Source organism: Triticum urartu, chromosome 4 (assembly GCF_003073215.2).
Source record: "Triticum urartu cultivar G1812 chromosome 4, Tu2.1, whole genome shotgun sequence".
Classification (NCBI taxonomy): Eukaryota; Viridiplantae; Streptophyta; class Magnoliopsida; order Poales; family Poaceae; genus Triticum; species Triticum urartu.
The window spans coordinates 155,485,841-155,505,867 of record NC_053025.1 but is presented as its reverse complement, the minus strand read 5'-3'; the positions used below and the strand labels follow the sequence as shown (position 1 = coordinate 155,505,867).

Below are 20,027 nucleotides of genomic sequence, written 5' to 3'. Positions count from 1 at the left end.
CTGCCCTTCTTCTTTGCTCTTGAATTGGATCCCTACCTCAGGTTTGGTTATGTTCCTTAAGTTCCCATCCTTTGCTGCTGCTTCTTCATTTCCCATAAGGACAGTTCATCACCATGAGGTTGTTCTGAAGTTTGCTTGTCTCTCATAGATCTGTATTGCCTCCTGGTTCTTGCTCATTTGGTATATTGTCTGATGTGTGGGATGTAGATGTATTTTGCTAGTCTTAGTTCATGTTTCAGTACTAGTTGTATTTTTTATAGTGCACAAATAATACTGGTTTAGTCCAACATTTAGACCAAGTGCTAGTTCAATAGTTACTGTAAATTGAACATTCAGACCAAGTGTTCAGCACAGATAATACATGTTTCAGTACTAGGTTTAAAATTCAGACCAAGTACTAGGTGTAACATTCAGACCAAGTGCTTCATGATGAATTTACAGTTCCCAAATAAGCAGTTTTTTCAGTCTTGTTTCTCCTGAATGGATTTTGGGATATTTTGTTTCTTGTATCCGTGGTTCCTCTGAATGCTTGTTTTTTTCTAGGAGTTGAACTAGGTTCACTGTAACACCTAATTATGTTCTTGCTTTTCCTGTTCTTGTTTTGATTCCCTGATTTTTTTGAGCAAACTGGTAAACCATGTCAGGTTTCTGCAAAGTAGGAGAGGGATCTGTTCACGATGCAAAATCTGTTCACAATTGAAGTGTGTGTTTAACGCAAGTAGAGGTGGATCTCTTTGGTTACCTTTGTCCCCTGCGTTTCTTCGGCCATGGATTTCTTCAGGTTTGTGACCAGCTCCTGCATGAATCTCCCTCACTTGTTCTTCTCGTACCTTCTTCCTGTTCTTTCCCCTCCATGGATTTCTTCAGGTTTGTGCCCCAACTGATGTATGAATCTCCCTCACTTCTTCTCGTACCTTCTTCCTGTTCTCCCTCTCCATGATTTGCTTCAATTTTTGCTGAGGACGATGGTGAGATGTGGGTTATGTGAGATCTGGTTTGGTCCTTCCCTCCCTTGTGTACTTATTGGCGCGGTGAGATGTAGTAAGTAGCTTTTTGTGTCTAGTTTGTTATTATTGGCGTGGTTCAGTTTGCTAGTACTTTTCTGTTCGAGTTAGGAAATGTGCATCTGTACACCCGTTAAATGTTGGGTTTGCCTGTTCTTGTTGGTGCGGTTCTTGAAAAGGCGGGGACTGAGTCGAGCAGGAGGACAGGGGACCGGGGACAGTTGTCAACTCCTACTAGGTCGAAAATATGACTGAAAGCAAATTCAATTTCAGCCGGATGTCATTTAGACACTCCCAAGAACAAAGGGAGCAATGGAATTAACTCTACAAATAGTGTTAATGGCTGCACGTGCCAATAAAAAGAGAGAAAGACATGATAAAGGAGGTGACATGCACACATGTTAATGTTAAATTGATTTGTGGGCTAGCATGGTTGATTGGCTCTAATTAGTATTGGATTTGAGTGACTGGTCACTTCCATATGAATTAAGCCGGATTGTAAGTAACATTATATTCCGGGATTGTTGCTATATATGAGAGAGGCCTTGTAATTAATGAATTAATCCTTGCCGAGTTCATCAATCTTGCGTTAGTAGTTCACTTTTTAAGACTTTGGTGATTCGTGAGATAATCCCAATAAAGGGAGGGAGTAGTTTTCAACTGGTGCACATTTTTTACTAGACCTCAGCCTACGTCTTTCTGTTGCCGTCAGGTGGCACGGTGAGAATATTGTTGTGTCGCATTGATATACGTCTCGGTGGAGATGTCAACTACTTCTCTCGTTGCAATGCACGGGCATATATGCTATTTCAAAAAAAAAGGACGCTGGTAACTTTCACACATGTGGCACAATGAATACTCGACCACACGACCCATCCTGTCGTACTCAGGAGACAGCTCACACGACCTTGTGTGACCAAACATTAAAACCGTACAGACGACCTTGCGTGGGCGAACATTAAAACTGCCCATACGTTTGGGCGCAGCTAAAACGGCCCACACGACCCTGTGTGGCAACTGCTCACCCCCACACCGTGAGCGCGAACACGTGTGTAATCAACTTTAGTTGCCATATGTAATTAATTGTAGTTGCCATGTATCATTAAGAGGTTTTTTAACATGCTCCCTCTTACCCCCTCTTTTCATATGAGAGGTAAGAGTATATAATATATCTGAGCCGTTGATTGTATTAAGTAGTGAGTTTGATTAAGTCTTACCTTCTTACATCTTATATGAAAAAGGGGGTAAGAGGGAGCATCTTAAAATTGCTTCATTAAATATAGTTGCCATGTGTAACTAATTGAAATAGCCACGTGTGGTTAAACCATAGTTGCTATGTATGATTAACCATAGTTGTCATCTGTGATTAACTAGTTGTCATATATGCACACCTGTAGTTGTCGTGTGTGGTTAAACCATAGTTGTCATGTATGGTCAACCATAGTTGATGTGTGCGATTAACTAGTTGCCACATATGCACACATGCAGTTGCCATGTATCACCATGTGAGCGTTATGTGGGCGAAGAGCAGTTTCACCCACATGTTCAGAAGAGGGTCGTTCGGGCGAGGAGCACCCATACGTATGGCACTAAACGATAACACCCACACGACGCTGGGTGCTTACATGGCTCTTCACCCAGATGTCAATTGCTTTAAAATTCGTGCAAATGAATCAAACGGCATCAAGCACGTGTGGGCTTGTTGATAAGTGCCATGGACGTTATCATTTAAGAAAAGGAATGCATCTCTACCAAATACTAGATGAATGAATGGTTCCCATTTCCACATGAATAACATAAAACATGACAATTCCTCTAAAGAAGAATAATGTTAATTCATTTCTAAGGCCATGTTGACGAAGGCATACACGATTTATAGTTATGTTTTGGATCCAGACAGGAATCGTATCAAAATCATGAAATCTCTAATACAAATTACGAAATTGCACAGACCACAGAGCACAGCAAAAATCCAGGGAAATGATAGATTTGTTTTCTAAAAAAGGATAGAATTATTACGAGATTCGTGTCCATTTCCAAACGCCCGTCCATGAGACACGACAGAGGATTTATTAGATAACAAACTAGCTAGGTTTGAAAGCAAAATCGCTTCAAATTGTTGAGAGAGCAGAAAACATAAACTAGCACACCCGATTGATTATTCAGAGAGCACGTAGTCGATCAGTCGAACACGACGAGCTTCTCGTACAAGGGCCCGGCGATGGCCTTCTCCATGACGGACCTCGGCGTCATGGTGACTTCTTTTCCTTTCTTCAATTCTTGTTCTTCTTCTTGTTTTGAATTCCCGTCTCCCTTTTGTAGTTCTTCTTCTTCATCCTTTTGTTGTTCTTCTTCCTCTGGGTCTGGGCCGAGGAAGAGCTTGAGCATGTTCTGGGAGAAGCCGCTGACGAGCGCCACCCCCTTCTGCTCCGACGTGACCGGCACGGACCTCGAGTCCCGCAGGTTCCAGAAGACGATCTGCGGTATGGCGTCGGCGTACCCGGCCTCGGTGTACTTCCTGGTGATGGCCTCGTAGTCCGTCTACCATGGCCTGGCCGACGCCTGGTCGAACTCCATGTCGCTGAACACGAACACCTTCTTCACCATGCTCTCGGGCGGCAGCTTGCCCGCGACGGCCACGTGGAGCAGCTGGTCGAACACCGCCTGGAAGTCGGTGTTGAAGCCCCACTCCATGCGCTGGATGAACTGGGCCTTCTCCCAGAGGGTGTCGCCGACGACGTGGTGCAGCTGCGGCGCCGCGCTGAAGGTGATGACGCGGTGGCGCCACGGCTCGTCGCAGAGCTCCGAGAGGAGGAGGCCCAGCGAGACGCACACGTCCATGGGGTGGCCGGACATGCTGCCCGACACGTCGCACACGGCGAGGCAGTTGTTGAGCTTGCCCAGCGCCAGCAGGTCGTCCACCGTGTGTTAGCCTAATCCTGCCCTGTTGTTTTTCTGTCAGTTTCGTCAGGTTCAGAGAATAACGCTGCAGTGGCAGCCGTAGCTAGGTTCAGTTATCTTTCAGTTAACTTTGGATTCGCTTGATTAGTTAGCTTAGGCCGCAAGATGCGTTCTGTGCGATCTGTGGCGACATAGTAGGAGTGGCAGGAGTGCGCTCGAGGTCGTGGGATGGCACGATTTGGTAGCCTGAGCGAGTCTCGCTGCACGTTTGTTTCGTTCTCTGAATAAAAGGAGCAGAAATCAGAAAAGCTGCAACAGTTCGCAGCGCAAATCTCTCTCGCCTCTTGAGTTCTCTCTCGGCTTCGTTCTGAATCCACAACAACAACAATTGGCATCAGAGCCTTCTGAGATCCATGGCTGGAGGGCGTGGGACGCGGCATGGCGCTGGTGGCGTCGCTCCGCATGGCGGCGCTGGGAGCGAGCAGCAAGGCGACGGCAATGGCGTCCAGCAGGAACCTAGCGGCAACGAGTCGCAGGGCACCGGCGGCGCTGGTGACGGTGCGCAACGCCTCGGCTCCAGGTCACCGGCGCGCCATCGCAGGTTGTCGCGCTCTCCTCCACCGCGTCGTGGGCGGCACGGCGAGCTGGTGGTGCGCGAGCGAGTGGTGAGGGAGAGCGGCGGCTCTGCCCAATATCCGACACTCACTCGCACCAACTACGTCGACTGGGCTATGATGATGCGCGTGTAACTGCAGGCACAGGGCCTGTGGGAGGCCGTGGAGTACGGCGACGGCGACCGCGATGATCGCGCCGCGCTGGCCGCGCTGCTCCGCGCGGTGCCTCCGGAGATGATCCGCGCCCTAGCCGGCAAGGACTCGGCTAAGAAGGCGTGGGACACCTTGCGCACGATGCGCATGGGTAGCGAACGCGTGCGGGAGGCCAGGGCGCAGACCCGCCGACGCGAGTTCGAGGAGATACGCTTCCGTGATGGTGAGTCCATAGAGGATTTTTCTCTTCGTCTTACAGCGATCGTCAACGAGCTGGAGCTCCTGAACGACCCGGTGACCGAGTACCGCGCCGTGCTCAAGTTCCTCCGCGCGGTGCCTCACAAATTCCGGCAGATGGCATTAGCCATCGAGTCCTTCGTCGACCTGCGCACGCTGTCGATCGAAGAGCTCTGCGGGCGTCTGCGGTCCGTGGAGGAGAGCTACGCTCTGGACGACGTCGACCGCGGCGTCGGCGAACTCCTCCTCACGGAGAGGGAGTGGATCGCTCGGAGTCACCATCAAGGCCAAGGCTCCTCCTCCTCCTCCGGCGCGAAGGAGGGGAAGGGGCAGTCCGGTCCGCGACCGCAAGGCGGCGAGCGGGGCAGTGGACGCGACGGCGGCAAGAAGCCCGCCGACGGAAAGCGGAAGGGAAAGTGCCGTTACTGCAATATTCCTGGCCACTGGGCCAGGGAGTGCAGGAAGGCGGAACGCGATCGCTAGAACCAGGGCGAGGCGGCGAACCTAGGCGAGGCGGATGTGGAGCCTCCCGCGCTCCTGCTGGCCACCGTTGAAGAGGGCAAACTCCCGATCCAGGCCTCGGGCACGGCGGGCAAGGTGCAGGCGGCACCAGTTCGCGCCCAGGCAGTCTACCTCAACGAGGAACGTGTGGTTCCGGTCACCACTGGAGCGCGCGGCACCTGGTACCTGGACACCGGAGCCAGCAGCCATATGACCGGGGCGCGCGACGCGTTCACCAGCCTCGACGACACCGTGCATGGCTCCGTGCGCTTCGGGGACGGCTCCCTCGTCACGATCAGTGGCAAGGGGAGCGTCATGTTCCGGTGCGCGAACGGCAACCAGCGCGTGCTCGCGGACGTGTACTACATCCCCAAGGGCCAACATCATCTCTCTCGGGCAGCTCGACGAGAAGGGTTGCAGGTCCGTGATCGAGGACGGACATCTCTGCGTGTACGACCAGCAGCGGCAGCTGCTCGTCCGTGTCAAACGCACGGCGAACCGGCTGTACGTGCTGCGGCTGGACCTGGCCATGCCTGTCTGCTTGGTGGCCAAGCTGGATGAGCCAGCGTGGCTGTGGCACGCACGGCTCGGGCATCTTCACTTCCGGGCGGTGAAAGCCATGTCCACGAGGGGCATGGTGCGTGGGATGCCGCAGGTCGATCACGTCGACGAGATCTGCGACGGCTGCACACTCGGGAAGCAGCATCGCCTGGCGTTCCCGCGCGCGAGTCCACACCGTTCAGAGTGTGCACTGGATCTCGTGCACACCGACCTCTGCGGCCCGATCAAACCAGCTATAGCAGGCGGTAACCAGTATTTCCTATTAGTAGTTGATGATTATAGCAGATATATGTGGCTCGAGGTCCTCAGGTCCAAGGACGAGGCGTTTTCCCGCTTCAAGAAGATCCAGGCAATCGCGGAGGCGAAGCAGAGCTGTCGCCTGCGCGCGTTCCGCTCTGACAGAGGGGGCGAGTTCAATTCTGGTGAGTTCAAGGCCCATTGTGAGACGAACGGCATCGCCCACCACACCACTGTGCCCTACTCGCCGCAGCAGAACGGCGTCGTCGAGCGCCGCAACCAGATGGTGGTTGAGATGGCCCGGTGCATGCTGAAAGGCATGGGCATGCCGGCCACGTTCTGGGGCGAGGCGGTAAAGTGCGCCGTCTACATCCTCAACAGAGCTCCGACCAGAAGCCTCAACGGCGTGACGCCGTACGAGGCCTGGAACAAGAGAAGCCCCACTGTCGAACACCTGCGCACGTTCGGCTGTGTGGCTCACATGAAGAAGACAGGACCCGGAGTGACGAAACTCTCGGATCGCTCCGTGCTCACCGTGTTCATCGGGTATGAGGAGGGCGCGAAGGCCTATCGAGTGTACGACCCGGCGGCAAAGCGAGTGCATGTCACTCGCGACCTGGTGTTCGAGGAACGGCGCGCGTGGAAATGGGCGGGCGACACCGGCTCTGCAAGCGGCGGCGAACCGCTGTCGCCATCCTTCTCTGTGACGTACAGCACCGAGACCGGAGAGCACCTGGTCGACACCGGTGACACGGACGGGCACTCGGGATCGCCTGACGATGTCAGACATTCATCGCCGGCGGTCGCCACGCCAATGAACGCTACACCCTTGCCGACAGGGGACCGGCGCACTCCTCCCACACACGACAGCGCCCTGGACACTGCAGTGGACGCTGACGTGGTCCAGAGATACAGGTGCCTGGCGAGTGTGTACGACGCCACCAAGCCCGTGCCCACTCCACCAGAGGCGCCCGATCCAGCGTTCGACGACGACAAGCTCGAGACTCTGCCTCGCCACGGCGGACGAGCCGGTGTGTGTCGAGGAGGCGCTGTCCTCCCCCGAGTGGAGGGCAGCAATGGAGGAGGAGATGAAGGCCATCGCCGACAACAACACGTGGACGCCCGCAGCGCTGCCCACCGGGTCGCGAGCGATCGGGCTGAAGTGGGTCTTCAAGTTGAAAAAGGACGCCGACGGGAACGTGGTGAAGCACAAGGCCAGACTCGTCGTCAAGGGGTACGCCCAGCGCCAGGGGGTGGACTTTGACGAGGTATTTGCACCAGTGGCGCGGATGGAGACGGTGCGCGTGCTGATCGCGCTCGCCGCGCATGCAGGCTGGCCTGTTCACCACATGGACGTCAAGTCGGCCTTCCTGAACGGCGATCTCGCTAAGGAGGTCTTCGTCCACCAACCAGAAGGGTTCATCAACGACGACAACCCGCACGGCGTCCTCAGGCTCAGCAAGGCGTTGTATGGGCTGCGACAGGCACCACGGGCATGGTATGCAAAGCTCGACGCATCACTCTGTGAGCTTGGTTTTGTGCGCAGTCCCCTGGAGCATGTCGTGTACAGGCGCGGTAGCGAGACCTCATTCCTGCTGGTTGGGGTCTACGTTGATGATCTGATCATTACGGGGACAGACGGCATCGACATCGCTGCGTTCAAGGCCGAGATGCAGCACTTGTTCAAGATGAGCGACCTCGGGTTGTTATCTTACTATCTCGGGATTGAGGTGAAGCAGGAGCACGGCAGGATCACTCCCTGCCAGCGTGGGTATGCCGAGAAGGTGCTTGAGCGCGCCGGCATGGCCGGGTGCAACCCGAGCCAAACTCCCATGGAGGTGAGGCTCAAGCTCTGCAAGGAGGACGGTTCGCCACCGGCGGACGCAACTGAATATCGCAGCATCATAGGATGCCTGCGCTACCTCGTCAACACACGCCCCGACATCGCTCTGGCCGTCGGAGTGAGAAGCCGGTACATGGAGGCGCCCAGCACACGCCATTGGACCGCGGTGAAGCAGATCCTCAGGTACATCCGCGGCACTTTGCACTATGGGTGCAGCTACATGAAGGGCTCCGGAGCTCCGTCACTCGTCGGCTTCAGCAACAGTGATCACGGTGGCGATGTGGACGATCGCAAGAGCACATCAGGCGTGGTGTTCTTCCTCGGTGGCAGCGTAGTCACCTGGACCTCGCAGAAGCAGAAGGTGGTGGCAACTTCGTCCTGCGAGGCAGAGTACGTGGCCGCGGCGGCGGCGACGTGCCAAGGGGTGTGGCTGAGTCGCCTCCTGGCTGATCTGACGGGGCGGTCGGTGGAAAAGTTTCAACTCTACATCGACAACAAATCCGCGATTGCCCTGAGCAAGAACCCGGTGCATCACGACCGGAGCAAACACATCGACATCAAGTATCATTTCATCCGTCAGTGTTTGGAAGAGAACAAGCTCGACGTTGATCACGTTGGCACTGACGAGCAGCTCGCAGATATCCTCACCAAGGCGCTGGAGAAGATCAAGTTCGTGGAGATGCGGGCGAAGATTGGTGTGGCAGGCTTAAGGGGGTGAATTGTTAGCCTAATCCTGCCCTATTGTTTTTCTGTCAGTTTCGCCAGGTTCAGAGAATAACGCTGCAGTGGCAGCCTTAGCTAGGTTCAGTTATCTTTCAGTTAACTTTGGATTCGCTTGATTAGTTAGCTTAGGCCGCAAGATGCGTTCTGTGCGATCTGTGGCGACATAGTAGGAGTGGCAGGAGTGCGCTCGAGGTCGTGGGATGGCACGATCTGGTAGCCTGAGCGAGTCTCGCTGCATGTTTGTTTCGTTCTTTGAATAAAAGGAGCAGAAATCAGAAAAGCTGCAACAGTTCACAGTGCAAATCTCTCTCGCCTCTTGAGTTCTCTTTTGGCTTCATTCTGAATCCACAACAACAACACCGTGCGCCTCCACTGCAGGTTGGCGACCTCGGGGTCGAAGTAGGCGGACGTCAGGATCTCGTGCGGCAGCAGCGCGCCCGCCGCGATCTTCACTTTGCCGGCCTCCACGTCGGCGAGGTAGCGGGCGAAGCGCGCTTGGTCGTAGTAGACGAAGTGGTCCTTGTAGTTCTTCATGGCGACGGAGGACACGCGCGTGTACACCACTTTCGCCCACTCGCCCGCTGAGATGAATATCTCGGGGAGCTTCAGGGCATGGCGGAGCGGCACGTACGCTTCCTTGCGGAGGCGCTCGCATACCCGGTAGGTGTAATGCGCGTCCGGCAAGTCCTCGGGAAGATCGCGGGCCGAGCACTTGGGGAAGAGGCGGCGCGCGATGGCCTCGCAGATGAGCGTTGAGCGGTCGTAGCAGCTGTCGACCGACGGGCACCACTTCCCGGCCAGCGAGAGATCCATGTTGCCTTCCGAGAGCTTCTTCAGGTCCTCGGCGAGAAGGTCGGCGAACACCTCCGCCGTCATGTCGTGCAGGAGGCGGTAGTTCTGGTCGCGGGTGTACCTCTGGACGGCCGTCGCCGCGGAGTCCGCGCGCTTCTTCCTGCGCGCGACGGCGGCTTGGGCGGCCTCCTCCAGATCACGCCTCTGGCTAGCTGCAATGCGCGCCCTCCTCGTGCGCTTCTTGTTGCGGCGCGCGAGCCCCGACACCTCAATCCTCCGGCCGCGGCTCGGCATACGCGTACGAGATCGGAAACGGGCGAAGCGAGCGTAGGCGGGGTGGGCGTGCGCGCGGGCCACGAGCCCTCCTCCCTCGGCGGCGAGGCGGGCCTGCTTCCCCGGCTTCCTGGTGGAGACGCCGCCGTGGATGATGCGGTGGAGGATCTCGCGGAGGTCCTTGAGGTAATCCTCCCATTGTAATCTATACTTCGGTTGCATTGGCAACCTTCGCACCTCTCCCCTTGCACCTCTACGAACAGTCGCATTTCTTGATCGTGTCTGTTCCTCTTGTATATATACCGAGAATCATTCAATGGAATTGATAGTTGATTCATTCGATCCTCTCTCGATCTCGATTCGAAACACGTTATCAGCACGCTCCCGTAGAGCGACTTCATCAGCGCGGCGCAAATCCCTGCCGGTGGCTAGCGAAACAGCCGCGACGTCGTTCCTCCCGGCCATTGCTAGCCTTTTTGGCTACCGACGGTGGAGGCCCTAGCGCCCCAGGACACCACCGGCAACGCCCGCTCACCCCTTCTCTTCTTCTCCTTGAAGAGAGCCGGCGCACGGCCTCAGCGCGTGGTGCCCTCCTCTGTGAGGGCCGGCCTTCAACCTTGAGCCCTCAACGCTGCCGTGGCCCTCAGACCCGGCGTGCCAGCGCGCGGTGGCAGCAGTGTGGTGGCGCCCGCCTGACGACCTCCGGCGGCACGGCGCCCGGCGTTCCATCGCTGCTTCCCCCGGGCCTGAATCGCGGCTCCTCGCGAACGAAAGAGGCAACGGCGGTCGAAGAAAATGGTGGCCAACGACCATCGACGCTCAGATCGCGGCGGCGCCCAGCCCGTCTCCATAGGCCATGACCGCTCATAGCGCACCTGTCGGCACTCCTCCCTTCGACGGAGAAGCCAAGGACTGGCTTGTGGCTTCGCCCCATCGGCACGGTGCCAAGAATGCCTCGGCCTCCAATGCCAAGCGCGGCGGTGCTCCGTCCGGCTCGTCGCAGAAGAGGCTCTAACCGGCGGCCTACGGCCTTGGCGATGGCGACCAACGCCTCCCAGCGTAGGTCCCTGGACGCCTGGCTCCTCGGAACACGGCGACCCTGACGTGTGCTCCCGACTTCCGACGCGCAGCATGCCGACGCCCTCCGGCGCAGAACGCCCGTGGTCCACAGCCTGCACGCGCAAGCAGCAGCGTCGGCGATGTCCTCGACTACTATCTCCCGATGGCAATCACTGGGGCTTGGTTCAAGAGTTCTAAACTCTGATGTAGAACCACACGTCCACACGGGAGAAAGAGATAAGAAGCCTTATCTCTTCGCGAGTTTTGAACTATAGCCCATGTTGCTTTACCTATTTCCACAATAGGCCAAAACTCGTGTCTATAAGTCTTGCGGCTAATTCTTGGACTTTTCAGGATAATTCAACATGGTACAACTACTAGTGCTATTCATTAGCACTTGTCATATTTAGACCATGTATGTATAGATATGCATTTCACCCATTTTTTGTTGAGTTTTAATATTCCAGAAATGTGTGTGTTGATATTCAACATGTTCAATGCGTTTGCTATTGCAATTCCCTATACAACAACATTGCTTTGCTTGAGATTTTTTTATCTCTTGCAAAGATAAATTTAGTACCTCTAGAGTACTGATTTGTGATTGAGAATTTTCTTCTCTCGCAAAACAATCTCATTGCGATTGAGATTAATTTTCTCTCATAAAATATTAATTTACACTGCTGAATTATCTTGAAACTTGATACAAGATCATCTCATTTAATTTGAGGTCTATACAATTCAAGTTTTTCACTTGAGCATCAAGTTTGCAACATCATTACGATTCATTATAATAGTGGTGTATTTTTGTTGAGTATGATGTATTCCGGAATGTATGTATCTCCATGTTCGCTACATGTCAAGAATAATACATCTATTTGCAATTGAGATTTTTAATTTCTTGCAAATACATATGAAAAATTCAAGGTGTCATCCTTAGCTATTTGAGATTCACACTAATGATTTCGAGCCACCTTCTTGAAATCTATTAATTTTGCAACATTACGATGTATTTATATTACGCAATCTGTAATATAAATAAATTACCGCTTTTTCACCGGGGATGATATGTTCTATGTGTTTACCACATTGACATTCTTCATGAACATGTCACAGCGGTCGAGATTTATTTCTCCCGCACAACAAACTTGTAAATTTTTGACAATAACATCTCCCTCATTATATTAGGAAAACACAAGGTAATGAGTTCGATCTACTGCCCATGTGCAGACTATCTCTATTACTGTGAGATCTGTATGATCTTCAATGTGTTATGTTTCCACAATTGAGGTTGAGCATTTTCAAGTTATACACTTGAGTCAAATTTTTGCATTCTTTTTACAAAACCATGATGGTTTTTAATTTACTTCTTGTAAATTAATTATCTCTGGCTTGCCCCTATAAGTAATAGATGGCTAACAATTTGAGGCACTTGCCCTCAATGGCCACAACTTACTTAAGCGGCTTATGGACATCAAGATCAGTCTTGCATCCCATGGGATAGCGCGTGCAATCCAAGCCACGCCACTGGGACGCAAAGGACCTCAAGGGTAATGGTTTGAAACTCACTTCAAACCCTCAACCTGACACCATCAAGCTGTCACGAGACCCTATGAGCATGGAGAGCATGAGGGTTGAATATGCATCAACCGACATGTTTGGAGACTATACATTTAGTCCCTTAGTCTCCTTAGTGATCTATTTTTATGTCCATTTATGATGTTCTAATAAGAACATGATTATTGTTGTCATCATATATTGTATATCACAATATATTGTATCAGCATTTTCATACAAATTCATTTGTATGTATTCTATATATCTGACAGTGATTTTCTTGAGAATCTTCATGTCTATATATAGATTTCTACGGGAGTCAATCCGATGAAAAATGATATGTGCCTTGTGGACATATGCACCGCAAACTCTATACTCAAGGAAGTCCAATGTTTCTACTCTCATTGAGAGAAAGGAGATATTTTTAAATCGCTAGACGCAATGAGGTATTTGTTGGCTCAACTCGAGTCATATTTACTATCCCTGTGGGTACTCGAGTAACATCGGGATGCTTTATTGCTTCCCGGGATTAACTCGTACCCTACTAAACTATGGAGGTATCCGTCAAAATAGTTTCCATAGCGAAACTTGTGATGACAACAAAGAGAAATAACTTCTCTTTACCATGTGCAACGGATATGGCAAGCACATTCTCTGTGTATCATCTAGATTGTACTACACATACAATACAACCCGTAGCACATGTTGCTTACGAGATAGTTTTCCAGAGTGTCTTGTACATGACAAACTTGGCATACTCGCCTTCGTCATCGAGACATTGGGTTGAAATCAAAACTATCAGCAATTCCAGTAGTTTATGATTATTTTGATGCTAAATACTAACACAATTTGGATTTTATGTGCGCTACAAGTAACACAGGGAAGCTAATTTTAAGGCTCGCACACCTTAAAGTCTACGTTGAACCACTCAGACTCGTTGAATGCATCAAGTTGAGGGAAGTGGCTCTTCCCATCCATTGACCAGACTATTTAGGTATTCCATGGTTCTAAAAGACATATCTATATGATGATCTTAAGTGTGTGCTTTATTCACACGAAACCATTGGCTCATTATCCTGACATCGATTTCAAGCAAATCGAATGGATAACATTGCAAAATTCTCCTTGAGTGCCTTCTCTATGGCCCTTGGATTGAAGTTTAGCAATTTGTCCTAATGTTTAGACTCAAAATGGTTTGGTAGAATCCTATCCAAAGTGTTAACCTCATTGCATTATCTTTACTTTGGAATTGCAACTTACCAACTTTACGTTGGAGTCATGCAGTTTTACACGCTCATGACAGAACTGCATAATATTATTCCACTCTGTTTTTGATATGTGGATATCTACCAAGTATTTCCTATCTGCGGTAATTCGGTTGCATACCGATATCACCACCCGACATACATCATTGGCTCCTCAACATATAGTTGGGATCTATGCGAGGAATAACTGTATTTCCGTCAATACCTCGAGCCCCTCGCATGGGGAGTTATTCAAGGCTAGTATGCTGATTCAATGAGGAACATTTCCAGGCATTAGGGGGAGATTTCAAGTACCATAAAGAATGCCAGGAAGTTAGTGGATTGTTCAACACATTATCTGCCTCAAATCCACATACTCAAAGATCTGAACCATGCGTTCAGAAGATTTGCAACGCATTGCAAATAACCTGCCGGATTCATTTACTGACTATAAAGGTGTCACGCAATCCTACAATCCTGCAAAAATATGTCGAAAAGAGTGGAGGTACCATCTAAAACCACTCAACTCCTCGTTCAAAGCAATATGGGGAGAAGTATGACAATAGTACATCAGGATTCAGCTTCTTGCTAGCAAGGATATCAAGGCCTCCGAATCAGTAAATGCAGGTCAACTTCATGTTGACAGACACCTAATGGGTAGTATACACCCAGTGGATGGGAAACCTCCACCAACCCAGGTCAGAGTGCACACAATGACCGGGACATCGGAATACCCGACTCAATCGCATTGGGAAATTGCGAGTAGTCACCATGGGTAACGATATTTCCATCAATTATATATTGATATATAGATTCTGGAGAATCAAATAACCGGAAGTCTACAATTGTCGACATACATTTCTTAACTAGATTGCAAAACCTTTCACATGATTCAGGTCCAAAGACCATGGCCATGGCAAAGTGTGAACAACACTTGGACTGAACTCAAGCAAAGGGTATAATCTAGGTAGAAATGATCTTGCTCAATAATGGGAAGGTATTCATAAGCAATACCTACACTAGTTTTCTTCTGGAAAAAGAATTGAGAAGAACAAGGTGGTGAAACATAGAGCAAGCATTGTAGCACAAGGGTTCACGCAGATACCCAACTATTCTCCAGAGGTGGAATCTCTTTCCGATAACTTATATCATTGGCAGTACAAAATCATCTATCTCTGCAGTTGATAGATGTAGTTATCACATACCCATGTGGATCACTAGATTCAGACATATATGGTTGATTCCTGATGGAATCTCACTTCTGAATCGAAATGCAATACGCAACATACATTGTGTAAAATCAATAAGTCACCATATGGCTTATTATTGTCGGTACATTTGGTATAACCGACGTAGTGAGTTCCTTATACACAAGGATTACTCCTACAATGATGATTGTCCATGTTTGTGTGTCTGCAATGACGACACATGTAATCATCTAAATGACGGAGTTTAAAATGAAGGATTTGGGTAAACCAAAACACCGCTCGTTACTACAACTTGAGCACCTTCATTCATACATTATGGTACACTATGTTGTCTATATCCAAAATATATTGGAGAAATTCATTGTGGGCAAATCTTATCCATCCATAACTCTCATGGTAGTTCATTCTCTAGACATAGAGAATGATCTATTTAGACCAAGAGATGATGGAAATGAGATATTGGGACTCAACATTCCATAATGCCATTGGATCCACCAAACACAATTGGTTGGTGCTCAAGAATATCTTTTGATATCTCCAAGGCATCAAACATCTTGTCCTGGTTTTCAATTTCACAAAAATGTGAACACTGATATCATTGGGTACATCGATCAGATCCCCATTATGTCAGATCATAGACAAGCTTAGTGTTCCTACTAGGTGTGGTAGCCCTCTCATGAAGAGTCTTCGAAACAGACCTCATGGCTACATCCACCAACCATTATCTCAACGATAATGTTTCTTGTGTTGCCCGGATGCAAACAGGTTACATAATAAGCAATATCACTATATTGCATATCTTGCAAGTCAAATCATGCGACTAATTTTTTCATCGGGTTTCTACCAACTTCTATGTTCCAGAAATGTGTTCATGGAATTGGTAGGTGACGGCTTCGAATTTTGCAAGAATCAGGGGGAGTATCTTCCTGAATTGTTCCTGTTCAGTGCATCATATTATACTCTTTTTCCCTTCATGAGTTTACTTTACAGGTTCTCATAAAGGTTTTTAATGAGGTAATATCAACATGAGATCATATGTCATACTTTCAGTTTTCCCCACCGGGTTTTTAGGAAAGTATATACGACATATTTATTGTCCTCTGAACTCTATGGGTTTTTTCGTATTGAGTTAAAAGAGACAATAACCATTATATGTTGCACCATTTTCTCCTTATTTTTCCCACAGGGTTTTTGGAGAAGAGTTAATTCAAGGATGATTCCAGAGATGGTCGGTTGCAAAGACAAGGAAGGATTAGGGGGAGTGTTAGGATTAAATTAATAGGTTAATTAAAGAGATAATCCTCCCATTGTAATCTATACTTCGGTTGCATTGGCAACCTTCACACCTCTTCCCTTGCACCCTCTACGAACAGTCGCATCTCTCGATCGTGTCTGTTCCCCTTGTATATATACCGAGAATCATTCAATGGAATTGATAGTCGATTCATTCGATCCTTTCTCGATCTCGATTCGAAACAGAGGGCGAGTGTGGCGGGGTGGGAGCCGTGCATCCAGAGCGCGGCGGTGTAGAACCCCTCGCGGTCGGCCTTGCCGGTGCCGCGCACGCCGCAGAGGTTGCAGGCGAGGCGGAGCGCGGTGGTCGGCTCGGCGGCCCAGGCGTTGGCGACGAGGGACGACACGGACGAGGGCGGGGTGCCGGGGACAACGTGAAGAAGAAGTCGAGGCAGGGGTCGCCCGAGGTGGCGAACGTCGCGGAGTTGTTCTCCGTGCGCGTCTTGGGCGGCGGCGGCGGGGCCGGCCTGTTGAAGTTGGCGTCGAGCAGGTCCAGGAACTGGTCGCTGGTGGGGGCGGCGGCGCGCCCGGCCGTGGTGGCCAGGCTCTCGATCGGCGGGCCGCGGAGCGTGCTGGAGACGGCCCTGCGGCACGCCGCAGCTGCTGCCACTGCCGCCGCCATTGGTGATCGGGTTTTCGGGTGAGGGTTTTGGCTCAGGGTTTTTGGGAGGTGTATATCGTGTGCAGAAAATGGGGAGGAAATGGCGCGGTTTGTTGGAGGCGAATATAAAGCAATGTTTTAAATAGCAAGCTATGGCATATAGCGGTGACACTTAAAAACAGCTATAGCTGGGCTATAGCGAGATATAGCAAGGCTATAGCGGCAAATTGTACATGAAATCATTTAGCGGCAACATGTTCAAACAGCTATAGCGGAGCTATAGCGGGGCTATAGCCGGCTATTTAAAACTATGATATAAAGCGAGTGGTGTCGTGTGGTAGGCATATTTTTTAGTTTGATTTTCCGAGGTCATATATTTTTCAGTTTGCTGTCACGCATCGAATATTTAATAATGTAAGCGAGATTTTTATTTTGCTGATTTAACATACACCTACGGTCGTACGGGCATATAATCCATGTATCAGATGTACTAGTACTTAGGGAGAACGTACAAAGACAAGTACTCTGCAGAAAGGAATGTGTGGACATTTTTATTTTGCGGAAGAAGGAATGTAGTAGTATTTTTTTTTGAAACCGAGGCAAAGATTGCCTTATCTATTAAATAAGCAGAAGAGAATTGTTCAGTTAATTACGAAAAACCGGGCAAAAACGGGAACAACAAGGGCCAAGCCCACCCCCATAGATTGAAACACACAGGGCAAAGCCCACCCTTATCGACAACATGCCGACCTACGGCCAGACAACACAACTCCAACTCTGACGAAGAACTCAGAAGAACGAAACCAGGCACAACTGGCGCCACGGAAGATCGCCGAAAGGGCCACCTGCAGCCAGTCGTCATACACCACAGGGCCCCGCCATCGCAGTTTCGACTCCACAACAACAAACAAACTGAGGCAATGCCATGGACACGCCGGAGAAGAGCAGACTATCGCAACCATTGCCGCGTCACCGACATCGCTCCCACCATCATCTTTGCCACAGAAGTTTTGGCCGCCATAGTGATTCTCTCGGGGCCGCCGCCCCAACATCCACCGCTCCCTCGCGCCTAGCGCAATCAACCGGCACCGCCTTCCGGGGCCGCCGCACCGACATACCACCACTCCCCTCGAGCAGCAACGCCGCACAACCCAGCTGCCCGCAGCCCACGCTGCTCAGGGCAACCGCTCGCAGACCACGAACGTCGCACCACATCCGGGGCCGCCGCCCCGACGTAAAGTCAGACCGCCCCCTCTGGGGCGCATCGACCGGGCCGACGACCTCGCTACCCACGCAGCATCAAGCCGCCACCAAAACAATGCACAACCGCGACTCTGCCCCATAGAGCCACCGTTGCATCGCTATCCGAGGCCGCCGCCTCGGTGTACATCCACCGTCCAGAGCCGCCGCCCCGGCCTCCATCACCCCGACGACGACGCAACTCTGCACCACTACCATGAGACCACTACTCCACGAAGGTCATTGCTTCCAAGGCGGTGCCTCCAAGAAGGTAACGACATAATTGCCGCCGCCGACCAAACCCAAAATGGTCTATATACTGAAAACATTTCTTCGGCTCATTTACCATCAGTTGAAGGACTAGAAAAAACATATTTTCAAAGCTTGGTGTTATTCTTTTTATCAGTGACATTTTCCACCTTTAGCTTCTCATCAAGGGTCGTGGAATTTTTCCGAACCTTTTGGTTCACCTTATATTAATAAAATTAACTTGTCAAAAAGAAAAGCAGGAGGCCAATGGAGTATTTGTTAATCTTGTTGAGCTGATGCAGGGATGGATTTTCCGTACCTGGTGTGCCCACATTGGCGACGCCCCAAGGAGCTTATGCGACACCCAACAAACTCTACTTGATGCCCACACACGTTAAATAGTTGGCGTGACGCCTGACGCGCGCTCCCTGCCGGGCTAGCCCAATTAGACGTTCGTTTAATTCCGAGTGGTTTAACTATTTTCTTGTTGTTTCTAAAAAAATGCTTTTTTGTTTGTTTATTCTTGTTTGTTCTGTTTTCAGTTGTTTTACTCTTTATCTTCAATTTATATTTCAGTTTTCCTTTTCCCTTTTCTAATTTTTATTTTATTCTTTTTTTGGTTTAGATGCTTTTTTATTATTTCTTTCTTTCTTGATTCCCCTCAGGTTTCGGTTTCCTCATAATGTTTTTATTTATCTTTTTTATATGTTTTCGTAATTTTACTAGTATACAATGAACATCTTTGAAATACGTATTAAACATTTTTTATGTAAGTTGAACATTTTTGTTATATATGGTGGCCATTGTTTTAATGCATGGTGACATTTCTGTTGTATAAACTATATATAGTGAACATCTTTTAATGCACAGTTAACATTTTTATACTATACATTGAAGTTTTTTAATTACATGTTGAACTTTTTGGTAATATATGGTAAACATTTTTTAACAGGCGATAAAATTATAAAATGTATATATATTTTAATTGGTTCTTATATACTATTAAATTCTATGAAAAATCTAACAACCAGTTCTTATGGAAGACAAATTGATATAAAACCATTGAAAAAAATAATAAAATGAAAGGGAACTTTTCAAAGGTGTGCACCACACCCCTAACCATGCATCGCCAGTACGGGCCGGCCCATTATTCTTCAACTATGCGAAACTTCAGCCATTTTTTGCCTACAGGCATCCAATAGGAAGCCTCGCAACACCCTACAACATCAAGGTGACTAAAATCACGATGTCTAGGGTTTATGTCTATTTTCATTTCTGGGCCTTACCTTGTTGCCCCTTTAGCCTTTTTTTTCCTAACTAGACTCCTCACTCCGTCTTTCGGCTTTTGCCGCCCACACCTATGATCTCTCATTGGTTGATCATCTGATGGATTCCGTGACGGTTGAAGCGTGGGGCAAAGCTTTGCCTCGCCAACATGGAGGTAGGAGGAGGTCTCACCTCAGTCGGCGCCTCACATCACTACTATAGGACCAGCCCAATAGTAGCCAAAGGGGTGACCGTTCGTTCTTTCTTCTTCGCTTCTTTGTTTGTTAATTTTCTCTTTTTATTTTTCACCTTTATCATATTTCTAAATATTATAAACACACATGATTCAAAAATTAATTTACTTAGCCTTTAAAAAAATGTTCACCATGCATGTGAAAAATATTAACACAGTGAAAACTTTCTCTTCATGCAGTTTTGAAACAATGTTCACACCATTCAATAAAATGCTTCAGAC

The 20,027-nt window shown here is 49.6% G+C and overlaps 1 pseudogene; it reads right to left on the bottom strand.

The window, feature by feature from the left end:
* Nucleotides 1–3,185: 3,185 nt before the first annotated feature.
* Nucleotides 3,186–16,819, bottom strand: LOC125554669 (annotated as a pseudogene).
* Nucleotides 16,820–20,027: the final 3,208 nt, after the last annotated feature.